We start from the raw sequence: 16,657 nt of genomic DNA on the forward strand, positions 1-16,657 counted from the left end.
GACAAATCTAAAAACATCTGTATGAGTTAACATCGACCTATTGCTGTAGGTTCTACTTGTGGCTGCACGTTCTTTGAACCTGTGACCGTAAGTTCTCGAGGGTTCAACTTGTGGTTGGAAGTACTCTAGAACTTGTTAGAAAAAATAATTTTTTAATTTGAGAATTGAATGAAAGTTATCGTATAAAGTTGGTTTTATGAATGAGAGATTAAGAATGATGATTGAATATTTTATATATGATCTAACTATAAGAGACATATGACCTAATCATGAGGGACACATAGTTTTGGATGCAATGAGGTACATATGACTTTACCATATGTCTTGCTAGGCATATAAGGGCATGCTCAAGATTGTAAACTTAATCACAAAAATAAGCTAAGTTCTCTCCTACTCTTTTCCCCATTGTGTATAAAAGGAGACCATCCTCTTTAATTGGAGTATAGAAATTTTACTCTTATATTATAGTCAATTTGTTCTTATAATATATTCTTCCTGTGTGAGAGAGTGTTGCCATTGTCAATGGAGCTAAGCAGGTGTTTTTGTGTTAGCTGATTCTAAACCATCGTATCCTAGGATACAGACGCCGAAATACCTCCAACACCTATTGTGAGGCGGCGAATTTGTTTTGAGGAGACTGTGGTATCACACAGGTTTCGGTTTGTTTTCTTTTCTCATTTTAGTATTTTAATTTGTTATATGTAGTTCTGTTCATCAAGATGTAATTTCTCATGAATTCTTATTCTGTGATTTTTCTAATTTAATTTACCATGAATCTATTTTTTTTTTATATTTAATATACACAATTTGTACAACAGAATTGTGGTCGTGGTTACCTGAACCTATTTTCATGGGTTCAATTTGTGGCAATGGGTTCCCTGAGCTTGTTGTTCATTTACTCAAATAATTTCCTCATTTTTTCAAAATTTGATTCAATCCTCAATTTGTTTTCAAAAATAACTTGATTTTGATTTTGAAAAGGAAAATTTAGATTAATCCAACATGTGAGGTGATTAGGAGTGTAAAAATGACCCGCGACCTGTGGGCAGCCCAAAGCCTGTATGCGGCCCGGGATGGACCCGACCCGTTTGGGCCCAGGACCGAGCTCTTGGGCCTGGGCCATCATTTTGAAGCCTGGGCCCGTTTAAGGTCCACTAATAGCCTGCCTCGAGGCTTAGTGTTTTCTTTTAGTGGAAAATAATAAAATTTTGGCAGAAAAAATTAAAAAAAACAAACAAAAAATGATAGGCCCGACCCATCGGCCTGTCCAAGGCCCGAATGCCCATGGGCTTAGATGTCATAACCCGAGCCCGCCCCCGTGGGTTAAGGACATAACTGGCTAGTAATCATGAGATTACCTACGGCCTCAAACCAAATCAAACATATTTTAACATAGTTAACGGGGGCCAAACGGAAGCAATTTAAAACTTTGTCCATAGAGCTGTGCTTATATGGCACATCATAACAAACCGTACATATGTACATTAATAACTCATAACAGAAGTACAATACCATAAAGTTCTGTACAGACAGGATCATCCAAAACTAAGTCAACCCATGAAAACTATATACAGACATGTTCAAAGGTTTCGCCAACATGACAACATAAAAACAAAATGGCAAAAAGGCGAAGACGAGTCTCGTGCGTGAGACGTAAGGGCTGGCTCTTCAAAACCTTTGTTGTTCCACGCATACTTCACTGGGGCTGGGTTTGGACTTCTCTTGGCTCACCTACAAACACATGAATGAGCGTGAGCGATAACCCAGTAAATAATATCAAATAAAGGAGTTATACAAACGGTACGTAGAACAACATGCTTCAAACGGCCTTGGGCCCAATTCATAATTCTATTTAATATATATATATATATACACAATTTAAATCAAGTGACTATGGTTCCAAACATACTGGCCTTTGGCCCATTTATCTTCCATTTGTCAAACTGGCCTTTGGCCCATTCAGACTTTCATGTCAAACTGGCCTTTGGCCTAATCATTAATGTCAATCGGCCTTCGGCCCAATCATTCATGTCAATCAGCCTTTGGCCCAATCATTCATGTCAATCGGCCTTCGGCCCAATCATTTATGTCAATCGTTGTCCACCATTCAAATTAATGAACTTACAAAACTTACATAGAAGTAAACAATTGGACAACAACATATTTCAAATATCTCGTTAAGATATTACTCACAGTGATCGGCTGGTTGATTTGCCCTGGAGCTTGACCCTACACATCGCATAACACATATGGGTCACAATCGATTCAATCCGTTCTTTAATTCACATATTCCTCTTTAGGCTTCATTCTTATCTTTTTATCTCATTTACAATGTTTAACGCATGCCTAAGAGTACTTAGAAGTGAAAGGGAATGGAAAACGAAACACAGAATGCACTTTTAAAATTTTCAAAAACAGGGTCCCCGCTCGAGCGTGGACTTCCCCGCTCGAGCGGACCCAATAGGTCTGCAAAAGTTCTGGTTACCTCAATTCTACGCTCGAGCGCGAACTCGAACGCTCGAGCGGAAGGTCATTGTACATAGCTCCCCGCTCGAGCGTGAACTTCCTCACTCGAGCGGACGCCATGTTTGCAAAATATACTGGGAGCACGTATTTTACGCTCGAGTGGACACCATGAATTCTGGGTTTTCCAGCAATGTTCTTGAGCTCAAATTCAACATCCCAACCAACATTTCTTGCATATAATGGCTCAAACTTCACATATACTTGTACTAACATGATCCAACACCCAATTCATTTCATTATGAAGCTCAATTTCACAAATTAATCACATGCATGTCCCAAATTACACCAAACTTATACCCAACATAACAAACTCATGCATTCAAAGCTTATACTCATGTGAATTGTACATGCATGTGAGATATAACCCTCATTCTCAACTGAAATGATGAAGAGGTGGTTAAAAACATGAACTTCAATCAAGGATTCAACATGGATCATGTATTTCAAGTTCAAACATGCAAATTCAAAGCAATTTCTCCCATGCATGTGCATATTGACTTCCAACAAAACCAACTTAGATGATACAAATGATGATCAATTCTACATGGATCATATTTCTCATACTCAATTATACAACTCCATGGCAAATTCTTACATGCATGTCCCAAATTAACCTAAATTCATTAGCAACACATCAATTCAAACATGCAAAGCTTACACTTTCATGATTTACACTTGCGTGTGGGAGATACATATTATTCTCAATTTAATTGGTGAAGAGAGGATCAAACACATGGATTTCAAACAAGATTCAACATGAATTACACACTTTATGCCCAAACATGGGAATTTATAGCAATTTCCTACATGCATGCATCTATTGGCTTCAAATACAACAACATCAACTCAATTTCCTCATAATCAATTTAATCCATGCTCTTGACCATTATTCAAACTTGAATTCACAAGATTACAAATTAGGATCCATAAATTGCTCACCTAGAGGCTTAATTCTCCCAATCTATAGCAAAATCTCGAGTTTAATCTTCAAGAAGTTCTCCCCTTTCTCTTCTATAACCGACCCTCTCCCCCTTTCTTAGAGTTCTTCTCAGCCAAATGAGAATTAAAGAGAGAATTTGAGTGAAAGTGGCCCACTATAAACCCCTACTCAACACAATATTTTAATATAAGGTATTTGGGCACTCAATCCATTAATTTAATCAATTTAATCTGATCCGAATCAATTTTCAATCAATTTTCACCGTAAGCTCTAAAAATTATGCCAATCACAATGGCGCAGTCAATTTCGGGTTCTGTGGCTGATAAGGCCTTCAATTTAATTTCCAAAGCAGATAATCGAACAGATATTCCTACGGTGAACAGATAGAAATTCAAAACTACATATTTTCACATAACGGCACACAAAATCATATCAAACACATAATCATATTCATATTAAGGGCCAATTAGCATAATAGGGGACATGGTTATCACATTAGGGCTGGGCCTAGGCTTATTTTTTGGCCCGTGGACTGACCCGGCTCGGCTTGAATTTTGACGGGAGCCCGCGAGGCCCGACATGGGCTGGGTCTGGCCCGAGTGAGCTGAGGCGGGCCGGGCCGGGCCAGATTTACACCCCTAGAGGTGATGATTTCTACTATCCTTTGGAAAAATAGATTTTTAGGTCTACAAAATGTTTTGACTAAAAGAGATTTTGGTTTGGGTTCAGAATCTCATCACTTCAGAGCTGTTTCAAGAAGACATTACCATCAATTTCTTCTTTCATCATTGAGGAATATTAAAGATGGGGAAATGTTTGGGGCCTCGAATTGTGAGGTCAATTGCTTCGATTTTTTTTTTTTGGAAGGGTGGTTATGTGTAGAGGTGTGCTAAAAAACTAGACATCCCGCACCAATTCAGCCTGTGTGGTTTGATAAGGTGAGTGAGTTGGGTTGGACTGGTTAGATGATAAAATTGACTGATCAGTTAGGCTACCGATTAAAATTTGTTAATTTCATATAATTTTGTACGAGTCCTTGCTACCTAGGTTGAATTGGTGCGAGATGTCTAGCTTTTTGGCGTACCCTTACACATAATCACCTTTCAAAAAAAAAAAAAAAAAAAACCAACACCAACACCAACAAATAGAAAAAAAAAAAAAAGAAAAAAAGGGAAGAGAGGAATTGTCAAGGCATCAATTTTATCATCTAATAAGTCCAACCTAGGCTGAATATTAGTACGGAATGTTTAATTTTTTTGACACACCCTTACACATAGCCACCCATCAAAAAAAAAAAAAAAAAAAAAAAAACCATACCAATACCAACAAATAGAAAAAAGAAAAAAAAAAAAGGGGATGAGAGAGGAATTATTGAGGCATTCGAGCCTCGACAATCCGAGGCCCCTAGCAGCGCCGTTAAAAATGTTCAAGTTTTAGGATCGTTTAAAAAGAAAAATGCTAGACAACCACTCTTATGAACCCATAACTTATCCTGAATGTGTTTGTGTGTTAAAAATTAAATTGATAATGTATAGGGTACATGAGTAAAAAAATTTAACCTATTGATTTCTTTCTAGATAAATTCTAGGTTGATAAGGGGGTGGGTTTGTAGTGTTGTTGGTTTAAAAATAAGGTGTCTACACTAGTCATCTATAATTTAAGAGTTGTTTGGAATGATCTAAATAATTATACTTTATGACTTTTTACAAAAAGATATACAAAAAAATAAAGATGTGATATGATAAAAAAAAGATAAAAAGATAAAAAAAAAATGTGATAATATAGATCATGCCAAACAAATTCTTAGTCTATTTCAAATTTGTTCAATGGTCCTGTTAAAAAATAGAAATAGACCAAACCAAAATTAAATTTGATCTAAATTATTATACTTTATGAATTTTTATAAAAAAAAAATATATAAAAAAATAGAAAGGTGATATAATTTAAAAAAGATAAAAAGATAAAAAAAAAATGTGATAATATAGATCATGCCAAATAATTTCTTAGTCTATTTTCAAATTTGTTCAATAGTTCTGTTAAAAAATTGGAATAGACCAAACCAAAATTAAATTTGATTTTTTTTTCTATGTTTCATATTCTATGTGCGGTGCACCAAAAGAACAAGATTACTTGGCCAATGGCCATCTTCACAGATGGTTACGTATCCTTTTTTTGTTTTCCTGCCCATCTTCACATATGCCAGACATGATAGAGAGCTGCTGGCAATGCACTTAAAAAAAAAAAAAAAAAAGACAAAACATAATAAAAAAAAAATTTAATACTATTTTAAAACTCTAATTAGAATAATTAGAGTTAAAAAAAAAAATTAGAATTCTAGAACATTTTTCTTACACATGGGGTTACGTATGCATTTTTTCCTACTGAAAAGTCAAAGCACTAGAAGTCGACGCTCGTGTGGTGTGCACTGAGGTGTTCATAGTTGGATTTAGGTCAAGTTTGACCATTCAAAAATAATTTATCTTTTTATTTTTTTTATTATATTATTTTTTTATTTTTTTACACATCATTTCGTAAAAAGATAAAAAATATATTTATTTAAGTCAACCTAAACAACTTCTAATACTAAAGTTTGTCATAACGTACAAAAGTTAAAAAGTCAAAAAATTATTATTCTATTTACATCATTTTATTTAAGTCATATCACTTCTTTATCACATCACTTCAATCAATACCTAATCCATATCTTTAAACTTCACTCATATTTTATAAAAAGTCAAAAAATACACTTATTTAGATCATTCTAAATCACTTATAAATTTAATCCTGATCGGTTTTAACTATTTTTTAAATAATAAGTGATTCATATTTTGCACCATAAATATAATTATAATGATATGATGCAAGTAATGGGTTTCATATAATTAAGTGTATGCCCAATCAAAAACAGATTATGAGATTATATCATTGTAAATTCAGAGATTTTTAGAAGTCTCAAATAAATCAACCCAATGTAGCTCATATTAAATTGGGTAAAAACTGCAGTTTATTAAAAATAAATCAATTAATCAATAATAAATAAAATAAATAAATAATTTTTTAACATTTAAATATAACATAAAAAAATAAAAATATATTATTTAATGCAAATTAAATTCAACTTAAGTGAAAAAAGAAAGTCAAAAAGCATCTATATATGGAATGGTAGCAGTGTTCTTTGTAGAAAAGATCACAAAACCACCTAAGTTATGGAGTCTGTTGTTGTGCCTCCCTCACCAATGGCCGGTCGCGATCGGAAGCTCCACATAGTTATGTTCCCATGGCTAGCATTTGGTCATATGATCCCATACTTAGAACTTGCCAAATTCATTGCCCAAAAGGGTCACAAGATTTCCTTTGTGTCCACACCCAGAAACATCCAACGCTTACCAAAGCTGCCTCCTAATTTATCTCCTTTCATACATTTTGTTGAGCCCCCGTTGCCCCGCGTCGACTGCCACCTCCCTGAAAACGCAGAGGCCACCATGGACGTGTCCCCTCTAACCATACTCCTTACCTGAAGAAAGCCTTCGACGGACTCGAGACTGGGTTGGCTGGCTTCCTTCAAGCTTCCACACCTGATTGGATCATTTACGACTTTGCTCCTCACTGGTTGCCCCCTATCGCCACCAAACTCGGCATTTCTCGAGCCTTTTTCCTCATCTTCAACGCCTTGTTTGCAGCTTTCTTTGGTCTGGCATCGGCTTTGATCGACTGTTCTGATGATATCCCGATGGAGCCGGAGCAGTTCACTGTCCCACCTAAGTGGGTTCAATTTCCTACCAACGTTGTCTTTCGCCTCTATGAGTCAAAACGAATCCTAGCCAGTGCAACAAATAATGCTTCTGGGGTTTCTGACTTGTATCGATATGGATCGGCGGTGTTGGGGTGCGACGTCTTCGCCATACGACATTGCACAGAGTTTGAGCCCCAATGGTTGACTCTCCTCCAAGATCTTCAACCCAAACCACTCGGCCTAATGCCACCAGCTGTGGTTGACCACAGTGGTGTCAACGCACTACAACAAAAAACACAAATGGCGACTAAAAAAAAAAATTCGTCGCTGAAAGTGCATGAAATGGCGACTAAAATGGAATTAGTCGCCGAAAAGAAGGGTTTTAGCGACTAAAAGAGTTTAGTCGCCAAAAAGCAGGGTTTTCGCGACTAAAAGGAAGTTTAGTCGCCGAATATAGGGTTTTTAGCGACTAAAGTTTGTTTAGTAGCCAAAAGTCACGGTTTTTGCCGACTAAAATAATTTAGTAGCGAAAAGTTAGGGCTTTGGCGACAAAAAATAGGTTTAGTCGCTGATTATAACAGTTTTGCCGACTAAAAACAATTTAGTCGCTGAAAGTGACGTTTTTTGGCTACAAAAAAAAAATAGTAGCTAAAGGTCAAGAATTGCCGACTAAAATGCATTTTAGTCGCCCAAAGTAGAGGTTTTGGCGACCAAAATTGAGTTTAGTCGCCAAATGTGCTAGCCTTAGGCGGGTTGTGACTGTTTTAGCGACAGAAAAGAAATTAGTAGCCAAAAAATGGAGTATTGGTGACTAAAATTCAGATTTAGTCGCCAAAAGTGCTTACCCTATTTTTTTTGTAAATATTTTTATTTTTTACATAAAATATATTAAATAAAAAAAATTATTTTCATATATACAATTTTGTATTAATACCAGTGAATATAGTATATAAATAATATTTGTTGCAATAATATTCATGTGATTTGGGAGTGGCGTAGTGGGGGAGCAAGTGTTGGTAAAGGCGTAGTGGGGTGCAAGTGTTGGGAACACAGGTTCGAACCTTGGGCCATCCAGCAGAGGCAAATTTTTTTTTTTGTGAAATATGGTTTTGGTGACTAAAGGCGTTGGTCGCCGAAAGGTATACCTTTTCGCGACGAAAAGCTTAGTCGGGGAATGTTTAAATAATAAATAAAAAAATCACTATTGGCGACTAAAAATTTAGTCGCTAAATGTATAATTTCAAAAAATGGAATTGGATTTGGCGACAATTTGTTTCGTCGCTGAAGACCTGTGAATTGGCGACTAACAGGTTTTTAGTCGCCAAAGGAATGGGCGACCATGAATTGGCGACAACAGTGGCGACTAAAAGTTTTCGTCGGGAAAAGTGAAAATTCGACCTTTGGCGACTAAAAAAGGACCTTTGGCGACTAAAAATTTAGTCGCCAAAGGTGTATTTTCTTGTAGTGACGAGACGTGGCTTTCATGAAAGATAAACTAAACAATGGCAATGGATAGAAGTTCCCGTAAGAGTGTTTATCACACAAGAAAATCAACAATCTGAGAATAAAATAAATAAGGAAGTTTTTATCATATTGAAGTATATTTTAACTTCACTGCCATGGGTATTTATATACACAATGGCTACCTTTGGTAATGGTCACACCTGTTAAGATTGATCCATAATATCAATGGGTACCATGTTTCACTAGAACCTTTCACCAATCGTTGTCACTTGGAGTTTCAAGTTCAAACATCCAACTTCTAGATTATTCTCAGTTTCTTGCGGGAAGGTATATCACCACCTACAGATGAAAGTTTGGATGTAATGAACCACACCGAATTATGGTGTGGTCACTTTTATTCCATTATCTCCCACTTAATCACAACATTATGATATTGGTGAGAAAACTTGAGTTAGGCATGTTTACCTTGGTACCAAAATTTTGCCTCATGCCAACTTTCATCTATGAAATTACCTCATAGATCGACGTCTGATTGTGACTTGGCTATACGTGTGCACGTTTTTGACACCAATCTGACCGCACCCGTACGAATGTGTTCTCCCACTAACAACACATTCCAGATGACTTCAATTCACTATATAACAAGTGAACGGCATCAATTTTCAATGATGGGTTCATAGTCCATACCCAATCACCATTGACGACTTTAGCCGTACACATTTTTCATGTGTCGACCTGCACTGAAATTATTGTTAAGTACTTCCTTTAATACCCATTCCTGAAGGTTTTCCTTAACACACCTTATCAATGACTTTTTGCTGATCAAGCAGACAATATCATCTATTTTGCACATTGCATATTATGGACTTTACATCTTATGCTAACTATGATATTTGTACCTTGTCAGTTCCTCTATCTTGTTACCTGACCAAACACATGTTTCCATGTAAGATAGAGTCGCAAAACATCGGTTATCTAGGCGTCCCCAGAGTCATCCGACTATGCTCTTATATAAGTAGCTAAACCACCTAACTAGATATTTTTCAATCCCATATTAGCTATATGTTCTCTGAATTTTTCCAGAGACAACCCTTTGGTCATAGGGTCAACCACCATCTCTTCTGAGGGTATATAGTTGACTTTAATTTCATCTCTCTCCACTATGTCCTAAATATAGTGGTAACTAACATCAATATGTTTTCCCTTAGAGCTATTTGCTCCACTTTTTATTAATGAGATGGCAGACTGATTGTCACAAAACATACTGACCGGTCTGACAGGTATACCTAATTGTAAACTGTCAACAAATCATTTTATCCAGACCGCATTACTAACGGCTGTGCTGCAAGCTATGTATTCAGCTTCCATAGTATACTTTGCAACACAACTCTATTTCTTACTTAACCAAGAAACTGCTATTCCACCAAACAAGAACACATGACCACTAGTAGATTTTCTATCATCTACATCTCCTGCAAAATCCGCATTAGTGTATCGTTTTATGTGTAGATCACACTAGCCAAAACATAACTTAAAGTTTTTAGTGCCTTTTAAATACCTGGATATTCTTTTGACTGCTTGCCAATGTTCCTTACCTGGATTAGATTGAAACCGACTTACCAATTCGACTGCATGATAGATGTCAGGTCTAGTGCTTGTCATGGCATACGTTAGGTTGCCTACTGCTTAAGCATACGGAACATTTCTCATTTTCTCAATGTCAGACTTAGTTTGAGGACTCATACTTTTACTAAGACTTTGTCCCTTGCAAACAGATGTACTTAAAGAATTACAGTTATCCATATTAAATCTTTTGAGCACCTTGTCTAGATATTTCTCTTGATCTAGATATAATAATTTTGAATTTCTATCTCTTGAAATTCTAATTCCTAGAACATAGGTTGCAAGACCCATGCCTTTCATTTCAAATCTAGATGCTAAGAAAGTTTGGGTTTTTATAATCATATCTGGACAATTTCCTGCTAACAATATGTCATCCACATATAAAGACAATATTGCTAACTTGTCATCATTTTTCCAGATATAAACACAGTGATCTAATGGACATACAACATAGCCCATTTCTAAAATGGCTTGGTGGAATTTCAAGTACCATTGTCTTGAAGTTTATTTAAGTCCATATAGAGATTTCTTCAACTTGTAGACTTTATCCTTGTTGCCTTGGTTCTGGAAACCATCAGGTTGCATCATATAAATTTCCTCTTTTAATTCTCCATTGAGAAAAGCAGTTTTAACATCTAATTGATGCAATTCCAAATCCATCCTGGCTACTACCGCCATTGGAATCCTTATAGAGGCAAATTTTGCAATAAGAGAATACGTATCTACGAAGTCTACTCCAGGTTGTTGAGTGAATCCCTTGGCTACTAACCTGGCCTTGTATTTCTCCAAACTTCCATCTACTTTGAATTTCTTTCTAAGAACCCATTTGCAACTAATGGCTTTTCTTCCATTCGGAAGATTGGTTAATTCCCAAACATCATTTTTCTTGATTGAGTCAAGTTCTTCATTCATTGCCTCAAGCCATTGTGTAGCATCACTGCTACTCATTGCTTCATTATAACTAGTAGGATCATCTACTAAGTTATTAAGTTCTTCAACTTAAAAAACATAATGATCTTTCAAAAACGTAGATAGACGTCTTGCTCTCTTACTCCCACTTATCTCAAAATTCGAAGCAGGTAAAACAACGTCAGGTAATTTGCGTTTGCTCCTCCTATTAGATGGTTCGGGGAGAATTTGTGGACTGTGTGACAAAACAGGAAGAGAAGAATCCTGAGATACGTCAGAGAGCAATTCAAGTTGTTCAATAGAAGTAACAAGATCAGTGGATTCAAGAAAAATAGCATCTCGGCTTTCTATCAATCCACGTTCGGGATGGTAAAAACGATAACCACTCCCATTTCGACATAACCAATAAACTTGCATTCCCAAGTTTTGCTTCCCAATTTATCCCTTAAAGGTTTGGGAATAAGTACATGTGCCTTATACCCCCAAACTTTGAGATTTTGAACATTAGGTTTAGTTCCATGCTAGCATTCATAAGGAGTTAGAGGTTTGGCTTTGGTTTCGACTCTATTTAAGATGTACGAAGCGGTGGACAAGGCTTTCCCCCAAAAAATGAATAGGAAGATCAACATGAGCCATTATAGACCTTGTCATTTCCATGAGAGTACGATTTCGTCTTTCTACGACCCCATTTTGTTGTGGTGTATATGGCATTGTAAACAAATGTTTTATGCTATTCTCTTTGCAGAAAGAATCCATAGCTTCATATTCGCCACCTCGATCATTAGTCAAGTGTTTAATGGATCGACCAAGTTGTTTTTCTACCTCTAATTTATATTCCTTAAACTTTTCAATTGGTTCTGATTTGTGTTTAAGAAGGTAGATATGTCCATATCTTGAATAATTATCAGTGAAAGTAAAAAAATATTCCATGCCTCGATGAGTTTTTGTTCTTAAAGGCCCACAAATGTCCAAATGAATTATTTCAAGTAATTCCGATGATTTCCAATGTTTAAAAAATGGCTTGCTAGTCATTTTACCTTTGATACATGGTTCACATATATCAAAATCATCAGAACATAATTTAGGCAATAAGCCACTTTTAAACATTTGAGACATTTTATTTTTATTAATGTGACCTAACTTTAAATGCCACAAATAAGAACTATTATTAGTAGAAACATGCAAATAATCAGAAATACATACTTTATTATCAATAGGAAGAAAGTACATGCCATTTACTCTTACACCTTTCACTAATACACTTCCTTTCTTAATCAATACTGTGTGAAACCTAAAAGTAATCTCAAAACCTTTTTGTGTTAACACCGGAACTGAAATTAAATTCGAATGTTGGGTACATAAAGCACATCATGAAGCATAATAGAAGTTCCATCAATAGAGAATTGACAATTGCCGATGCCCAAAACATCACTATAGGAGTTGTTGCCCATGTAGATTCTGTGTTCACCAACCTTTTTTTCAGTAAACGCCACGAACATGTCTTTATTCTGCACAATATGCCTAGTTGCAGCAGAATCAATCCACCATGAATTTGATGAAGGTTCAAGCACCATTGCTTCAGAAACTGCCATGGCAACAGGATTATGCTCATTTGTCTGCTTTTTTTAGGGACAATTGGCTTTGATATGACCTTTTTGACCGCACTTGTAACATGGGCCAATTTGATGCTTGTGATGTTGTTGTTTTTGCCATTCTTGTGGTTTCTTCCATCCTTTCTGAAATCCCTTCTTCCATTTTTTCTTGAAAAAAGCCGTCTTTTTCTTGTTGAATGGAGTGTGGGTATTATCCTGTGGTTGTGGTGAAGATTGTGTCATCAACAAATTAGAAGACAATCCTTCTTTAAGCCTGCGCTTCATTATATCTTCTTCCAAAACTAAGAGTACAGGCAATGTTACCATTGAAATCTCTCGTCCGCTATGAGTTAGAGATGTGATAACATGCTCCCAAGACAATGGAAGACTATTAAGTATGGTTGTTACTTGCATCTTGTCCGACAAAGAGTGATCAACGCTGGATAATTCTTTAGCAATTAATTCCATTTGATTAACATGATCACCAACACTATCATTATCACTCATATGAGTGTTATTATATTTGTCCAAGAGCAACTGAATTTGATTATCCGATAGAACTCCATACTTACTTTCTAGTGCTTCCATTAGTTGTCTGGCAGTTTCATGTTCTTAAACGAGCAGAATTATGTTATCTTTCATATTATGTAACATAGTTGCCTTTGCCATTGCATCATCTTCTATCCATTTATTTTGGAACCAATTTGAATCATTATCTGGTTTAGAAGTGGATAAAGTATGCAATGTTTTCTCATATGTAAGAAGATAAGATATGTGGCGTTTCCATGCTCAGAAATTATTTCCATTAAGCATTTGGATTCTCGAAGAATCCATTGTATTTTTAATAGCCATATTAAAAACAAAATGTGTTACTATGAAAATTCAAATGTGAATATTACAATACTAAACTAAAAATAAAAATAAGCAAAATTAAAAAAAAAAAACAACAACAATAAGGAAAAGCCTTGTAGTTGTTAAATCAGCCCCTGTGATGAAAATAATGTGAAGGAATAGAACAGTACTGTTGCCTTGGGTAAGAAGAATGATGAAAACCCAAAGGCGTAGTAAACCCAATACTTTGCTTATGAGTATTATAATAATAGTTACGAGCCCAAGGAACACAATGGTGCCTTTTAAACAATGTTACTTTGGATGCTTTCCTTTGTAACACCCTTAGATAGCCTCCTCCTCGAATTTTGTTTTCAGAACAAGTATCCACAGAAAAATTCTTAGCAAAATTCTGGAAATTTTGGCTTTTGAATGACTTAAAGCGAGAATGAGCCGAAAAACCCCTTAAACCAATCTACCGGTTCAATGTTGTGGGTGAATCGGCTTGAACTGCTGGTCAACGCGCTGGTCAGAACACGGGTCGGGCGAAGCAGACGGATGCGGGGCGCTGGGACGACGCGCGGAGCTGGACGCGCGCTGGGCTGCAGCGTTGGGCTACTTGGCTGGGCTGCACACTGGGCTGGCTGGGTCGCGGACCTAGGCTGGTCTATGCACTGGGCTAGCTGTGCCTGGCTGTGGGCTACGCCTGGACTAATGGGCTGAACAAAATTCTTTTTAATTTTTAGGCCCAAAGGAATTGATTTCCTAGCAGTAACTCTAATTTTTGGCCCTTTTCTTTTAAGCCCAACAGATTGAACTTTTGATTTCAGCCCAAGAGAATTTAAATTCAATTCAGACTCTGCAACGGCTCCAAAAGAATTATTCCGGTCGTCTTCTTCGACAACTGGAGTCGGAGACCACAGACTAAATTTCAAACTTTGAGGATCAAATCTTCGCTGTTTTTCACAACAAATTTCACCGTTGTGATCAAAATTTTGAGAAGAACAAGATGGTGCCAATTTTGAGATGCAATTCGAACTGAAAAATATTTTATAAAATTGTTTCCAACGGTACAATTTGGCCTCATTTTCGGCAAGGTTCGGAACAATAGCACCACCAACGGTTATTTTCTTTGGATAGTTTTCTGGGAATACAACACGTTGGTGATGATTAAATAAACAAACGGAATTAACCAAAGCTGAAGATTGATGATCGATTATACTCTAAATTTTCGGTAAAAACTTTTTTGAAAATTTACATTCTTCCGGACTGTAATTTGACATCTGTGATTATGTGTACAAACCCGCTCTGATACCACTTAAAGATAAACTAAACAATGGCAATGGATCGAAGTTCCCGTAAGGGTGTTTATCACGCAAGAAAATCAACAATCCGAGAATAAAATAAATAAGAAAGTTTTTATCATATTGAAGTATATTTCAACTTCATTGCCATGGGTATTTATATACACAATGGGCTACCTTTGGTAATGGTCACACCTGTTAAGATTGATCCATAATATCAATGGGTACCATGTTTCACTAGAACCTTTCACCAATCGTTGTGTCACTTGGAGTTTCAAGTTCAAACATCCAACTTCTAGATTATTCTGAGTTTCTTGCGAGAAGGTATATCACCACCTACAGATGAAAGTTTGGATGCAATGAGCCACGCCGAATTATGGTGTGATCACTTTTATTCCATCATTTCAATCAGTGAGCGACTCAACAACCAAAACAAAGGCTCTGTGGTTTACGTAGCATTGGGGAGCGAAGTCATGCTGAGTCAAGAAGAAGTCACCGAGTTGGCTTTTGGGTTAGAGCTCTCTGGTGTGCCCTTTTTCTGGGCGTTAAGGAAGCCGCCTGGTTGGAACAAGTCCAAATTTGTGGAGCTGTCGGATGGGTTCGAGGAGCGAACCAGAAGTCGAGGGGTAGTGTGGAAGAGTTGGGCGCCTCAACTGAAGATATTGGGACATGAATCAGTGGTAGGTTTCTTGACTCACTGTGGATGGAGTTTCGTGATAAAGGGACTCCAGTTTGGGAAACCACTTATTATGTTGCCGTTCATGGTAGACCAAGGTTTAAATGCAAGGGTACTCCATGAGAAGAAGGTTGGGATTGAGATACCCAGAGATGAAGAAGATGGGTCCATCACAAGAAACTCAGTGGCCGACTCAATCAGATTGGTTATGGTAGACAATAATGAGGGATTAATTTATAGGAAGAAAGCCAAAAAAATGAGTGCCCTATTTGGTGACAAGGTCTTGCATGATCAATACATGCACAATTTTGTTGAGTATCTCTCCAAAAATAGTAGATGCGTTCGTGAAGGTTGAGTTTTAAGTGGAAAATATGGTTTTAAATTCCGTTTTGGAACAAGTAAAAAGGATGAAATAATTGTGATTTATTTTTATTATATTTGGATGACCAATAAATAAATAAATAAAAAGACAATGTATGCTATTTTAGTAGGTTATTTTAGTTTTTGACTATTTTAGCATGCTAAAATTTTTGTGTTTAAGAAGATGTTTGATTTTTTTTTTGTAATTGGATATGATGTTTGTGAGAGAAAAAATGAAATCATTATGGATTTGATGTGACATTTTGTCTCATTAGTTATTTTAGTTTATTTTGTGTTTTTGTGAATTTTAATCTAAAAAAGGCTAAAATTTTTCTTACCAAACACCACTAATGTGTCATTTTATTTTTAATATTTTGGGTCTAGATGAATATTTGATAGTTAAATCTATATAACAATAGAAGACTCTTTTTGAATTCTAGTTGGGACATTTGTTCTAGATGCCACCATGGACAGTCAGGATTAGTTCAATCAATGGAGTTATTAGGAATTTATATAATAAGGGAAGGAGTAAATTTATGTAGAAAGAAATTAAATACAGATGTGCACAGAAATCAAATATAAAATTGGATACAATCCTTTCATAAGGATCAGCGTCTCACATGTAGGACTTACCTCTTGTGAGAGGATTGTATCCTATTCTATATTTAGTTTCTGTATTTCTAACATTACTTCAAGGGAAAG

At 36.2% G+C, this 16,657-nt stretch overlaps 1 pseudogene; it reads left to right on the forward strand.

The window, feature by feature from the left end:
- The first annotated feature begins 6,664 nt into the window (after positions 1 to 6,664).
- On the forward strand, positions 6,665 to 16,055 carry LOC145788902 (putative UDP-rhamnose:rhamnosyltransferase 1; annotated as a pseudogene).
- The last annotated feature ends 602 nt before the right edge of the window (positions 16,056 to 16,657 follow it).

The sequence above is a fragment of the Camellia sinensis genome, chromosome 4 (genome assembly GCF_055761805.1).
Source record: "Camellia sinensis isolate YWXY chromosome 4, ASM5576180v1, whole genome shotgun sequence".
Lineage (NCBI taxonomy): Eukaryota > Viridiplantae > Streptophyta > Magnoliopsida > Ericales > Theaceae > Camellia > Camellia sinensis.